The 13,070-nt window shown below is 41.6% G+C and overlaps 1 protein-coding gene across 9 annotated transcripts in view; it reads left to right on the top strand.

Annotated features, from left to right (window-relative positions):
* The first annotated feature begins 759 nt into the window (after positions 1-759).
* The window catches only part of IKZF1 (IKAROS family zinc finger 1), a 67,863-nt gene continuing 55,552 nt past the window's right edge, over positions 760-13,070 (top strand). For 2 of the 9 annotated variants that reach the window (XM_015854350.2, XM_015854349.2), the window contains exon 1: positions 760-1,034. The gene's annotated coding sequence lies outside the window, so the exon portion shown is untranslated. The other 7 variants (XM_015854347.2, XM_015854343.2, XM_015854348.2 and 4 more) reach the window with 6 other exon arrangements.

The raw sequence follows: 13,070 nt of genomic DNA, 5'->3' as shown, positions 1-13,070 counted from the left end.
AGAACTTCTGAAAGCACAGCCATTCTGAGAAATGTCCCTCCTTTCACTTCAGAGCATCTGGATGGAGTGCATGTATCTGTGGAAATCTGCTGCGTCCTCGAGGCAAACAGGTTCCCCTTTCTGAAGGGTGGTTGCAAAGTTCCCCCTGCCTTTATCTCCTGGTCTCGCTGAGGCAGAGCTCTTGAGTTTCCTAGAGAAAGACACTGCCTGCTTAGCCTATGGTGGCACCTTTTTGTGAATTTTCTCTCTTTCTCCCTTTCTTTCTCTCTCACGTTTGTGATTCTGCAAGTAAAATGCTGCTCTTTCCCTGTGCTGGAACATGTAGAGGTGTTCTGGAATAACTGATAATTGGCTCTGGGTTTCAATCCTATCAGATCTATAAGGTCTGCGTATAAGTTTTGATATGAGGAGCGTTGTGCCCTTCTGCAAAACTGCAGTGAGAAAACATGATGGCTTACAAACTTGGGAAGCAATAGAGTGTACCTGGTTCATCTGAGTGTGACTAGATGCTACCTGGAAAGTGAAGGACACATCTGCAGGGCTTTCCAGAGGGAAGAGGCCTTGAAAGAATCCCCCAGGTGCAGTTTTGTCATTCCTGCTCTAAAAGAAGGCCGGCTTTGCCTTGGGGACCACATTTTACCATTCAGTGTAGAATTTTAGTAACAGACTTCTGTTCTGCAGAGCTCAGAGGGCAGGCCCTGGGCTTTCACATGCTTAAATGCTCACTTAACTGTGCATCTCTGGATGATCCCCTTGAAGTCAGTGAGGTGACTCACACATGTAAAGTTATCGCCGTGCCTAATTTTCTTTGCACTGTGAAAGCGCAGATGAAGATAGGATGTGAGAAAGGAAGTACCATTATCCTCATCTTGCAGATGAGGAACTGAATGAAGCACAGCAAAAATGAGATCCTGCTCCACCACCACAGTGGGTAGACGCGCTTCATCGCTGCGCGTGTGAGTAATCCCCTCCGGGTCCGCTGTGCTCTCTGGACCGAAGCGGGAGCTCTGGATTTCAGCCGCCGCCGTTTTTAAGTAAGTTGCTCAAGTTCCGACCCCGAGCTGTTAGACGAGGGGCGCGCAGGGGCGTCTCTGCCCACTGACCTCCACTCGGGGGACCCCCCCGCCGCCCCCGTCCATGAGCAGCGCAGCGGGCGCGTACCGGCACCGGCACCGACACCTGCGGGCGGCCGGGAACGGACCGGGGGCAGCGCCGGCAGCGGGAGCGCCGCCCGCCCGGAGCTGCAGGTAGCGGGGAGCGGGTGGGTGCCCGTGTGGGGCCGGGGAGAAGTTGCCGGGAGCCCGCCGTGATGCTTCCCCGTGCGCTCCCGTCCTCCCCCGCTTTTTGTTTAAAAACGCCGCGCGCTGGGCTGGGCGAGATGGAGGCTGCTTTGAATGTAGGAGAAGCGAGGAGCTGGCCGAGGTGGGCATAGGCTCTGTCCACGCTGCGCTCCCGCTCGGAGTCTCCTCGCAGCCCCAGCCCTGCCCCAGCCCCATCGCTCGCCGCCGGCAGCAGGAACAGCGGGAGGGAGGCGACACGGGGCTGGGAGCGGCTGGACCGTCCGGGTCGGGGCTGGGGAAGCGGTGTCACTGAGAGCTGGCTGCCTCCCAGAGAGCGGGGCCGCCAGAAGTTCCCTTCCTTGTCTTGGCGCACAGCCTGTCACAGCCGGAGGTTTCCTTTCCCGCTGCTCCGCAAAGTTACCCCTTCTGCGAAGGGGCTGTTTCACTCCGTAGGAAGTATTAAGGAAGATGTGTGTAGTGAGGAACCGCGCGTGTGAAGGAGCGACTTCCCACTGCAGCGCTCGGTGCTAAGGAAACTTTTAATTTTGTGCTTCAAGAAACCTGATCGCTTCTTGGATTACTTTCCTACCTTGGTCTAGAAGGTATGGTAATATGGTAATGCTGCCAGGTGTGGTGCGGAGTGTTCTGCTGACTAAACTTCTGGAAGATGGGATGGTGGTAATACCGTGTCAGTGAGCGGTTGGAGTTTAGGCTTGAAATTACCCTAAAAAACTGACTTCTTGTGCAATGAAAGAATTTTTAGACTAATATGGCCACTGGTTTATACTGGGTGAATGATTGTAAAAGAAAATAATGCTGGCTCTTTTTCCTTTTCTTCTTCTTTTCTTTTCTTTTCTTTTCTTTTCTTTTCTTTTCTTTTCTTTTCTTTTCTTTTCTTTTCTTTTCTTTTCTTTTCTTTTCTTTTNTCTTTTCTTTTCTTTTCTTTTCTTTTCTTTTCTTTTCTTTTCTTTTCTTTTCTTTTCTTTTCTTTTCTTTTCTTTTCTTTTCTTTTCTTTTCTTTTCCTTTTCTTTTCTTTTCCTTTTCTTTTCCTTTTCTTTTCTTTTCTTTTCTTTTCTTTCCTTTTCTTTTTTTCTTTTTTCTTCTCCTTTTTCTCCTTCTCTTCTCTTCTCTTCTCTTCTCTTCTCTTCTCTTCTCTTCTCTTCTCTTCTCTTCTCTTCTCTTCTCTTCTCTTCTCTCTTCTCTTTTCTTCTCTCTCTCTGCTTTTTTTTCTCTCTTTTTTCCTCTTCTTTCCTCTTTTCTTTCCTTTTTTTCTTTTCTGTCCTGCATCAAGTCTGCTAACACACAGCACTACAAGTGGCATTTTCAAAGGCTTTGAGGCGGGGATGAGAAGTTAGAATGAGACTTTCCCGACCACATGTTTTTCTTTTCAATAACTGGATGCCACAAATGTTACATCCATATGCATTTACTGTCCAGCACTTCAAAAGAAAAAGGTGGGGGGAGAGGAGATATCTAATTCTGATTCTAATTCACGCATTCACCTTTACAAGTCATTTGCTAGACTTTAATAATCTAGTTCTAAAATTAAAGGCTTTAGTGCATTGTAAGGGCCAAATCCTTTAAAAGACACAGTCTGCTAGCTTCAGTTGACTGCTCACATGCACACTGGAGTACCAAATAGTGTGGCTGTCTATTAAACATTATAAATGAAATATAAAGAAAAACGTGTTTAAAAAAAAAATAAAATACTCTGTTAAAATCCTTCCAAATACTTTGAAAGAATTTGACTGAATTAACTCTGCCGGGGGATGTTGTGGCTGCATTACTGCACTGCTCTCGCCTGGCTGGTGAATTGCACAGCTGAAGGGTTCGGAGTCTTGGTGAAATGGAGAAATTAGGGATGGAGTGGCTTTCTAACATGAAAATGTCATTGCTTTTGGATTTTACAGAGGAAGTTTTTACCCTCAAGTAACTTTGTTTATTCTTTTCCTCCTGTAGTGAGGGAAAAATTAAGATTTAAAAAAAAAAAAAAAAGTAAAAATGGATTTGGTTATGTTGCCATGCAAAAGCTCAACATTCCTCTTTCGAGGTTAATGTAACAGTAGCATACAGTAGTAGTTCATATGCGTTCTCCAAAAGGGGTCATCTCTCCCATTGAGGAGCTTCATTCTAATATCAACACACTTTCCTTTGATTTTTATGACTTTATCCATTTGTTTTATGACTCAATGAAAAACAGGGTATGCTGTTTAGAGTGCAGCATATTTGTTCCCAGCCCTCCCACTCCCCAAAATGGATCCCTCCATCCCGAACAGACCTCTCTCAGGCTGGAGTTATATGTCTGTGTGCCTTACTGCTGTATCAGAGTCTGAAACTTCTGCATGTGGACATGAGAAACTAAGCATAGACCATGTGTTTCCACTGTTAAACTGATAGCTGTCCTTAGCAGAACTGCATGGGGGAAGTGTCCAAACTACTGCAGAGCTCTGCACTTTCCTTAGTTCACATTTCTCTTATTCCAGACTCACTTCCAGCCTTAAAGACTTTCTCACAAATATTACACTTGTTGACTGATTTGAATGTTCTTTATTTTGGGGGAGTAGGGGACAGGCTGGAAAAGGATAAATTAATCTAAAACTGGAACTCAATATACAGCATATTTGAAAATATATGACGAACTGTGAGAGATGTCCTTTAATATGAGGTAAATTGAGGATAAAATGCCAAGAAGAAAGCAAGCTTATACACTGAGTGGGAACGAGAACCATATGGAAGTCAGTGGAAGCACAGTGCTGGTCATCCTCTGGAGCCGGGGTTTCAACCCTGCTGCACTATCTGCAGGAGTCACCCAGCTCTGGGGTATGACTTCCAGGAAAGCAACAGGAAGGCAGTGGCATAACATGGAATTCCACTTACTGCCCTAATTCAGGTGGGAATGAGTGGTGGGCCTCGGTAAGGAGGCTTTGATCTCTTGACCTTAGCATAGGTCTGGGGAGACAGTAAGGGGCTTGCATCCCTCTTTGCCCTTCGGGCTCACGGTGACTAGATGATGCTTTGACATGGGTCCTGTGTGCATTCCCTGTTCCAGCTGAGCATTCCCAGACTGGTTGCCCAACTCCCGGTAAGCAAAGTGAGTCAGTGTGAGTAGTAGTGGGGACATAGTGCTGCCATACACCTGCAACTTCCCACCTTGGCTCTAGAAATAGCTGTACTTTTCATTATACAAGCATCAATGACATGTTTGCCATTTATGCTACATGCAGAGTACAATAAAAATGCAATAGTCTCCTTTTCAGTGTTACTGTAGCAGTTCTCCTTTCCCTTGTGGAGGTTAATACCAAAAACCTGGTTTGCTTGCCACTTCCACTGACTGCATAGCTATGCAGAAATGTAAGTGGAGAATCAATCCACAGAGTTTTACAGCAATGCAAAGCTTGTTTCTCATCATTAAAATTGGATAACTCCAAAATCAAGCCAAAAGATTTCCAGGCTTGTTTTATTTGAGCTTAGGTACTTCTTAGACTATCAGTGCAATCTTACAGAAAACAAGGAAATGGGTCCAGTTTGCATTCAGGCAATGGAAAACAAGGAAGGGCATAATGAATCGAATGCTATTCTGGCAGATCATTTTTGGCAACTTTTTTAAAGTCCAAAGGATATCAAAAGTCGTGGATCGTAGCCTAATTGTGTGGCTCTTTGTCAGGAAAAACTTCCACTGAGGACTTGTGGGATTTTTTAATATGTTTTATGTGTAAAAAGATCTGGGTCCACAGTGAATTTTATTGTTTTACAGTCAAGACTCACATATGTACTTGATTACATTTTGACCAGTCATTATGTTCTACTATTATTAAAAGTAATAGAATTAGACCAAAGAAAACATAATAAAGTAGTAAAATGTAGTGTAGCAATAATGGGGTCTTTAGAAAAAGTTGTTGTCTTTATGCGTGTGAAGAAGGATATGTGTCTGACATCGTAGTGGACTCCCATGGAATTCCCCTTTTCAAAGTGACAAACCATGCGTTTCTAGGAAGTTTAAAATCCCACAGAAGAAAGGTTTGGGAATGATGTTTCCTTCCCAGAATCCTTCTCCCCAAAAACAAAGGGAAATAGAGGCTGCGATGCTGGAAATACATCAATTGGGTTAAATGTATTTGATAGATAAGTTCTAAGGAATGCCAGGAATCGATTATGTCAGTGGAAGGCAAGGACTCCTACAGTTTTTCTAGGAATATGATTTTTGTTAGGTGCCTGAAACTCAGTGCAAGAGTTAGAAGATGAAAGAGCCATTCCTCACGGGCATTTTTTCCTTAATGGACATATTCTGTTTTTTTCCCTGTTGGAGAGATAGAGCATTCAGAGAAAAGTGTGAGTTCCATCTGAGGCCAGATAGGCAGCCTTGATCTCAGTTTCATAGTGATTCTTAAGCAGCACCTTCCACTCATCCAAAGAGGCCATGCATGTCTCACCTCCCCGGTGGCTATCCAGCAAAACTGACTCCAGCTGGGAAATTCCCTGCTTCCAGGTCAGCTGTGATGTGTTGTTCCTAAGCCTGTAATCTGTACATAAACATAACTACAACTTGGACTCAGCAAAACTTGTGTTTGTTCCCTAAATTTAAATAGAATTACATTGGTCCCAGAGGTTACGCTGTGATGTATCTATTAAAAACCCAGCATCTGCCTCACTGTTTTTCTTTAAGACTCACTTTCCTTGATGCTTTAAGCTTGTGGATAAAAGACTGCAGGGTTGTTGCTTTTTTTGTACTGGGCAGGTCACTGCTAACACGGTGCAATGGCTGCAAAGGTAGGTCTTAGTCCTGGAAAGTTCAGCACGTTCTGAACTTTATTTGTGCCACTGAAAATTCATGTGAATGGGACAACACAGGTTTGGGACATGCATGGTGTACTTGTGCTTCTGGTGTAAACGTCTGAGAAGGCCACTCAGATTGCATATTTGGAAGAGCATTTACACTAGAAGTGCCTTTTATTTTTCAATGTGGAGATTGTCTACTACTTCAGCTTTTTAAAGAATATATTCCATATGAGTGATCTAAATTTCTTCTGATCCCAGTTGCTCAGGCTTTTGTAGTAAAAGAGGAACTTCTTTTGTATGATAGGTTTGATTCCTCGCTGCATTGCTTCATTTTTCCACTTGTGTCAACTCACTGAGAACACTGGAGCAATTGCATAATAAAGCTGGAATCATCAGTAGTGGATTGGCTCCAAAATGTTTGCAAAAGCAGAGTGAGTTAACTGAAACATGTAGCATGGAGAAACTTGCTAATTCATTTCAATTATAGTAATTTTAGGAGATATTCTTAGGTTTATTTAGGGGAAAAAAAAAAAAATCACATGGATCTTTAATATGCTCATTCAGGCTGATAATGTCCTTTAATAATCTGTAACAGCTTGAACAGTTTGAAGAGAAATTAGGAAGCAATTCTGAGATCGTGAAGCAGACTTATTGAAACCTCCTATAATTTGGACAAATCAGCTACTGATATATGGTTGGGGATACCTGGCAGTAACAATGTAAAGAGATCCTTTTGTTTTTTTTCTCTATTGCATATTTAGATAGGCTGTTCTGAAGACATCCTGTGCCTTTAAATCACACATACTTATTTAAAAGCATACATAAAGTGCAGTTTTGCATCTGCTCCTTGGTTTCTCTTGAGTGAGAGTTCTGGAAGAATACCCAAAAGCTCATTTGGGTCACTGGAAAATGTGCCACGCTCTTAGACTGAGTGCCTCAATTTCCAGATCTCACTGTTTTTAGTCATTTTATTTATATGATGGAAATGTGTGCATTTTCTCTGTTGTGGTGAAATTATTCCTCTTGTCTTCACTAAAAATCAAGCAAAAAGGTGACAGAGTTTAATGAGTTAATGTAATGTGGGCTTAATTAGGAAAATTACCTCCATATTTTTCTCATATCATGCAACCAATTTTAATGACTGGCTACTATGTGAAAACTTGAAGGAAGAATCTTTTTCATATTTGCAGTGATATCGAGTAATTTGCACACAGTCACTGAAAGGCTTTTTCAGAACCTCCTTTAACTAGGAATTGTTTCCTGAATATAGGTCAGTACAGTCAGATGCTAATAGGATTACATATAGGAAACACATAAATGCATGCAAAATACACTCTTTATCATTTGCTGGTGCTTATACAAAGAATTCCCAAAGAACTGAGAATTATGTAGGATCTCTGAGATGACTTTTCTTACACCCTCACAATTGTTCACTAACATGGAAATTAATTTTACATGCGCCAGACATATAAATGTTTCAAATCTGTACTGTTAGCAGAGCTCTTTTCTTAATCTTGTGTGTTGAATTACAGTGCTTTCTTCATTTTGCAGACAGGAGCTCTCCATTGAAATTTGACTGTATGCTTATAATTGTATTGTCAGTTAATGTAGTTAACCAGAATTTACACTAGAGAAGAGACTGAATAAACTAAACATCTCCGTAGGCTTCACAGAAAGTGCTGAATATGGAATTAATGGAGGAGAGGAATAAAGGGAGAAAAAAACGATGCACTTCATTTAAACACTTTTAGTTTTAAATGCACTTTTTAAAGGACCTCAAGAGTGTTTTTGAAACAGGAGTGGAAAGACACCGATGTGCTTCTTATGAATCTCAGCTCTTAGTTTTCAGAAAGGACCACCTTTCATCTCCGTAGTTATTATTTACATTGGGCAGTGTGATAAGGCGGAAATTAAAAATAGAATTAAAATGATTCTAAAGTAGAGTCATTCACGAGATTGTGAAATGTAGCATATTTAATTTTAATAATAAAGCTAATTATCAGCTGCTTGCTGAGATACTGAACACTTTTAATTGAAGCTAGTTTGTAGGACTCTGGCAATTTTCTTCAACTATTTGCACTGATTATGCAATACATACTACCTTTTTCTCACACATAACAGCCTTCCTGTTTTGTGCCCACTTGTTTGTAGGAGGTCAAAGTTGTATGTGAAGGAAAAAAGCCCACTAAAAAAAAATTAGATTATGTCTTTTTTAAAGTAAAGGAAAGTTAAGGTTAAATTCTTGAACAGGGCTGTCTTTATGCTTCCCCTCTCTTGGTTGTTGCTTCAAAACCATCAGTTTGAGTGGATGTGAGAGGCTTGGTTCTATTAGGTCAAGATGAACTGATGCAATTAGAAATGCAGCTGTACAGTTCTGCACGTAGATACAACTCCCAGCTTAAAAACAAAAGGGTTGATACCGCAGCATATGTACTACTCATTACCTACTTGTTGAGCAAATTCTCCCATCAGATACATTAAGGTGTTACATTCATGCTGTGTTTTCCAGGTTGCAGCCTGGTTTTGCTTTACTTATTTATTTATCCAGCCTCTTCGTATCCTGTGGCTGGTGGAATCGAGGACCCATCTTAGGTGCTTTGCATAAAATTTAGGTTGTAAAGTGGGTTGGGGTTTTATGCTTTTGCTTACTGGTTTGGATTATTGTTTTTAAAAACTGTAGCCTATGTGATTAGGAGCCAATGAGACATGTCAAAGACCACAAAGAGGAGCTCTGCTCTCGCACGAGCACTCGCATAGGGCCAGCTGCTCCAGTGACCTGTGTGAGCGGTCCCTTTTCCTCCTGCCAGGCAGCTTGCACAAGTTAGAGTTTCGAAATCAGCTCCTTCCCCGCTGGGTTTGCCAGCTTGCTTCTTTGTTTTATCACTGTTAACCCAGGGCTAGCACTGCTGAAAAATGCGCGTCCTACTCTCATTCTGTGCTTTCAAAAGCACCTGCAGGACACAAGTAGAAAGTTCTTCTTGTTTCCCACCAAACTTCTCATGTTTTCTGCTCTAAGTCTTTATGTGAAGGTGTATGTGCCCTTGACGGACGTATTCAGGACCAAAGGGTACCTTCAGGGACCTTTCTGATTACCTGGAAAGGCTACGCCTACAAATTGGAAACCTGCAGCAGGGCATGGTGTGCATATGTATCCTCCTCACAGCACCAGAATTACCAGCATATATAGATGGAAGGCCAGCTCTGAGTTAAGGTGTGCTGTACATCAGTCCAGAATAAGTTCACAAATGTCAGAATTTGTAATTTCAAGTCCATAGATGTCATTGTCTTGAGTGTTAAGCCCATCTTGTCACAGGGAAGTCAGTAACTACATAGATGGTGAACAAAGAAGAGTTAACTCTTCGGTGTTGAATTAATTCATCCAATTGAAGTATATCACTGGTCTAAAGAGAGTAGGATTTATAGAAGCACAACATGCTTATACATTTCTTTCAATTGATAAGAAACTGTATTAGTGTTGAGCATTCATTTTCCTAAAAAGGAGGTTCAGTTTTGAATTTGCATTGTAAAACAGGAGACAAAATAATACATTAAGGCTTGCAAATAATTAATTTGGTGCATTTTGAGATTGGGAAAATTTGACCAGGCAATTACCTCATCTTGTGTACAGTCAGGGTCCTAAAAGTTCCTGAAGTCACTTATTTTTGCAATTTGCAATTGGTATAAATAGAGTAGTGCTTCAGTGATTCATGGGGCTTGTTCTAATGCATTCCTAAGAAGTACTACAAGTTGCATTGCAGAACTGTAAGGAGATGCATGGTTTACTTGGGCTCAGGGTTGTGCCAGATCTGGACAAATGCTGAATGATTTAAATCCAAAATTTTTGTGCAATAGTGGTCAGTTAAGTGCTTCCTTTAAAACAAAATCAGCATATCTTCTCAGTTTTAGTGTGTGTTTGTTATTAATTAGCTCAAGAGCTCTGGACTGCATCATTTGATTCTTTTTCCAAAGCATTAGTGTCATCTGTGATCTGCTATTTGAATTGTGGAGATAAAAACATAAGAGGTTTGAGTTCTACATCTGAAAAGACTTGAAGAAGTAGTTTTATACGTTTCTGGAGGGAACTTTGGATATCTTCAAATAAGGGAGCCACCTTTAAATCTTTTTGGATTCCTTAAGAGAAAAAAGATCTGTTATCATCTAGGTGCTGATCCTTTTCCTGCCAGAAATGAGAGCTACACACACTCAGAATCTGAGAGTAAGATTGCTTTGGTCAGCTGTCCACTCATCTTTCGATTTCTAACTTCAGCTCCTAAATTTACCTACTAATGTAAATGGATGTAACTACCCTGAATACAACGAGGTCATAAACGCTTCTTTTGTTAGTAAGAGATTTGATTCTGTAGGTACAACTTAAAATGAAAAATTACAAAGCAATTCTTTTTCTTTCCAGATAGGGTACCCACATGATAAACTTTTCCTAAAAAAATAAAAAGAAGACGAGACATATCAAATAAATAGTGTGGTACAAATCCTGACATCCATACAGGGGGCTCTTGTGCTTTTCTCATGGTTGATGACAATGTTTTGACTAATTCTAGAGCAGAGGAGGAAAGTGAGGTCATAGAATCTTATAGAATCACAGAATGCCTTAGACTTGAAGGGACCTTAAAGATCTTCTAGTTCCAGCCTTCCCTTGTGCTCCCCCCCTTCATGGTCAAGGTTACTACTATGGTTTCCTATTAATAGATTAGCCATGCCAAATTCAAAGAAGTAAATTCTGCTCTTAAAATTTAACCTGAGTCGTGTTAGGTCCGAGTTCAATTTGAAAAACCCTTCAGAAGTCACAGAGCCAAAAATAAACACACTATTGTCATTGTTAAATTAGAGGTGGGGGAATGCCCTGTCATATTTTCTTTGCTGATACAGAGTCTGCACAAAAGGTAGCTGGGATTTCATTGGTATTTACCAGATGCAATAAAATACTATACTGTAAGAGTGTGACTTTCCCCTGTGAAGGATTCTGCAACCTTTAGGAATTTTTAAGTTTGTTTGTTTGTTTGCTTAGCACTTGTGGATTTTCATCTATGAAACATAATTAATTATTATAAATAACCTTTAGAGAAAAAAAAATTTTCCTACTCAGTTTTCCACCATCTCTATTTTTCTCTCCATGTCTCATCTCCAGCAAAAGGAACCGTTTTGCTGAATGCCCTAATATCATTTATATCAACTCTGAAGTCATCTCTTACATAACTGAGGGTATCAGTTTTTGGACAGGCAGTTGTCCACTTTCACAGAAATCAGGCCAAGAAGTATTCCATTAAAAACCAAAATCTGACTTCATTTTACCTCAGCTTACCTCATCATTTAAGAACTGGGGTGTGTTTTCAGACAGAAGCATGCTGCCTAAGTTGCAGAAATGCTGAATGTACAGCCAAGAGCAGTAGGTTAATTTGAGAACACTGAAATGGACTGATGGCTTTTAAAAGCCCTCGACAACAAAACAAGAAGAACAAAAATGGCAAACACTTCAAGATTTTTACTCCCAGCCTTGCCAAAGCCCTAGCAAGAGGGAAAAATGGGTGCAGTAGGAATCAGATGTCCTTCAGGGATGTGATTTCCTTCTTGTGGATATTTTCTTGGGTTGTTTGCTTTAGTTGGTTGACGTTCACTGTACTCTATAGAAAAATATGTAGTAATCAATTGATTAAGAGCATCCAGGTGACCCTCACAAGCAGTAATAAATGCATGGGCTTTCTCCTCTTCCTCCCCCCTCCCCCCCTCTCCTCCCCTCACCACCACCATTGTGTTCACTCAACACATAGACTTGTGCTATACCACCTGCCGTAAATGCATTTTATTTCCAATAACCAAGCAGGCTATTTTGAAGGAAGGTACTGGGTTCTCCCTCTTGCAAGAGAAACTGCTTTTCCTACTGACAACTTCTACTTTAAAATGGACCAATTGAAAGCTCTTGATTATGATAAGAACTGATACAAATTGTTGAGTAGTAGGTGGCTTTTTGCATTTTGCATGGCTGGAATCATTTCTGAGAATTACATGTGCGTGTTAAACAAATTGTTTTATCTGGAATTAAAGTTGAAGACCAGAATAAAGCAAACAAAGCATTACTGAATATTAAGTAGTGCTACAGTACATTCTGTGAGAATTCTGATCTACTTTTGCCAGCTCTATAGGCAAAAACCTGTTCTGCAACCACTCCATCTGTAGTCCTGAAGTTTCCACTCCCTTGTTAGGAAAACCCATTGTGGATCAGATGAGGGAAGATAGCTTTTGCAAGGTGGTTCAGCAGTATATTGGTTCTGAGTTATCCTGCTGCCATTCAGAAGTAATGAGGAGACTATAAAGCGTAGGTGACCAATATGTATGACTGCTGCTATTGCACTTCTCCACTGCAGTCTGTTAGGTAGCATACAGAAGACTTGGAAAAAGAATAAAGAAATCACGCATGCTGGGCTAAATTCGTTAGGATGCCCTCAGCACCCTTTCTGTAGGAACCCAGGCCACACCTTCCTCTGCTTCCAACTGTGAAGAAAATGCAATTTTATTTCAGGAAACATGGCTGATGAGGGATGTATCTTGGTTTGAAGGAACGGAACAGAGCCAACTCCTCTCTTGGTGGGATGTGAAGTCAGTCACGTCTGGCTCAAGCTGTGACCTAGCACACCACAGCTCAAGAAGTGCTTACAGGGTTCTTCCCCTCCCCACCTGAGGCCACTTCAACTGCCCGCACCATGATTTGAGGTCAGGAGCAGGTTGTGCTGGGACTACCTGCTTTAGCAACACGTGTGTTATCTGCATGGCTACCAGCTGTCCGCGGCCGGTGTTTGGGGCCCAGGGCCCACAGCAAACCTGAGTTTTATTTCTACCCCACTAACCCTCTGCCTGCTTCTCCCTGGTGTTTGTGGTCACTGGTCGCTCGCTCTTCGGAACATGGTGTGTCGCAAGAGGAGGGCAGGAGCTTCCCAGTATGACTTACCAAGCGGTGGAGCCAGCCATCTGTCAGCAAAACAGGAAGGCCTGGGTTCCCT

Source organism: Coturnix japonica, chromosome 2, assembly GCF_001577835.2.
Source record: "Coturnix japonica isolate 7356 chromosome 2, Coturnix japonica 2.1, whole genome shotgun sequence".
Lineage (NCBI taxonomy): Eukaryota > Metazoa > Chordata > Aves > Galliformes > Phasianidae > Coturnix > Coturnix japonica.
This window is presented reverse-complemented; position numbering and strand designations above follow the sequence as displayed.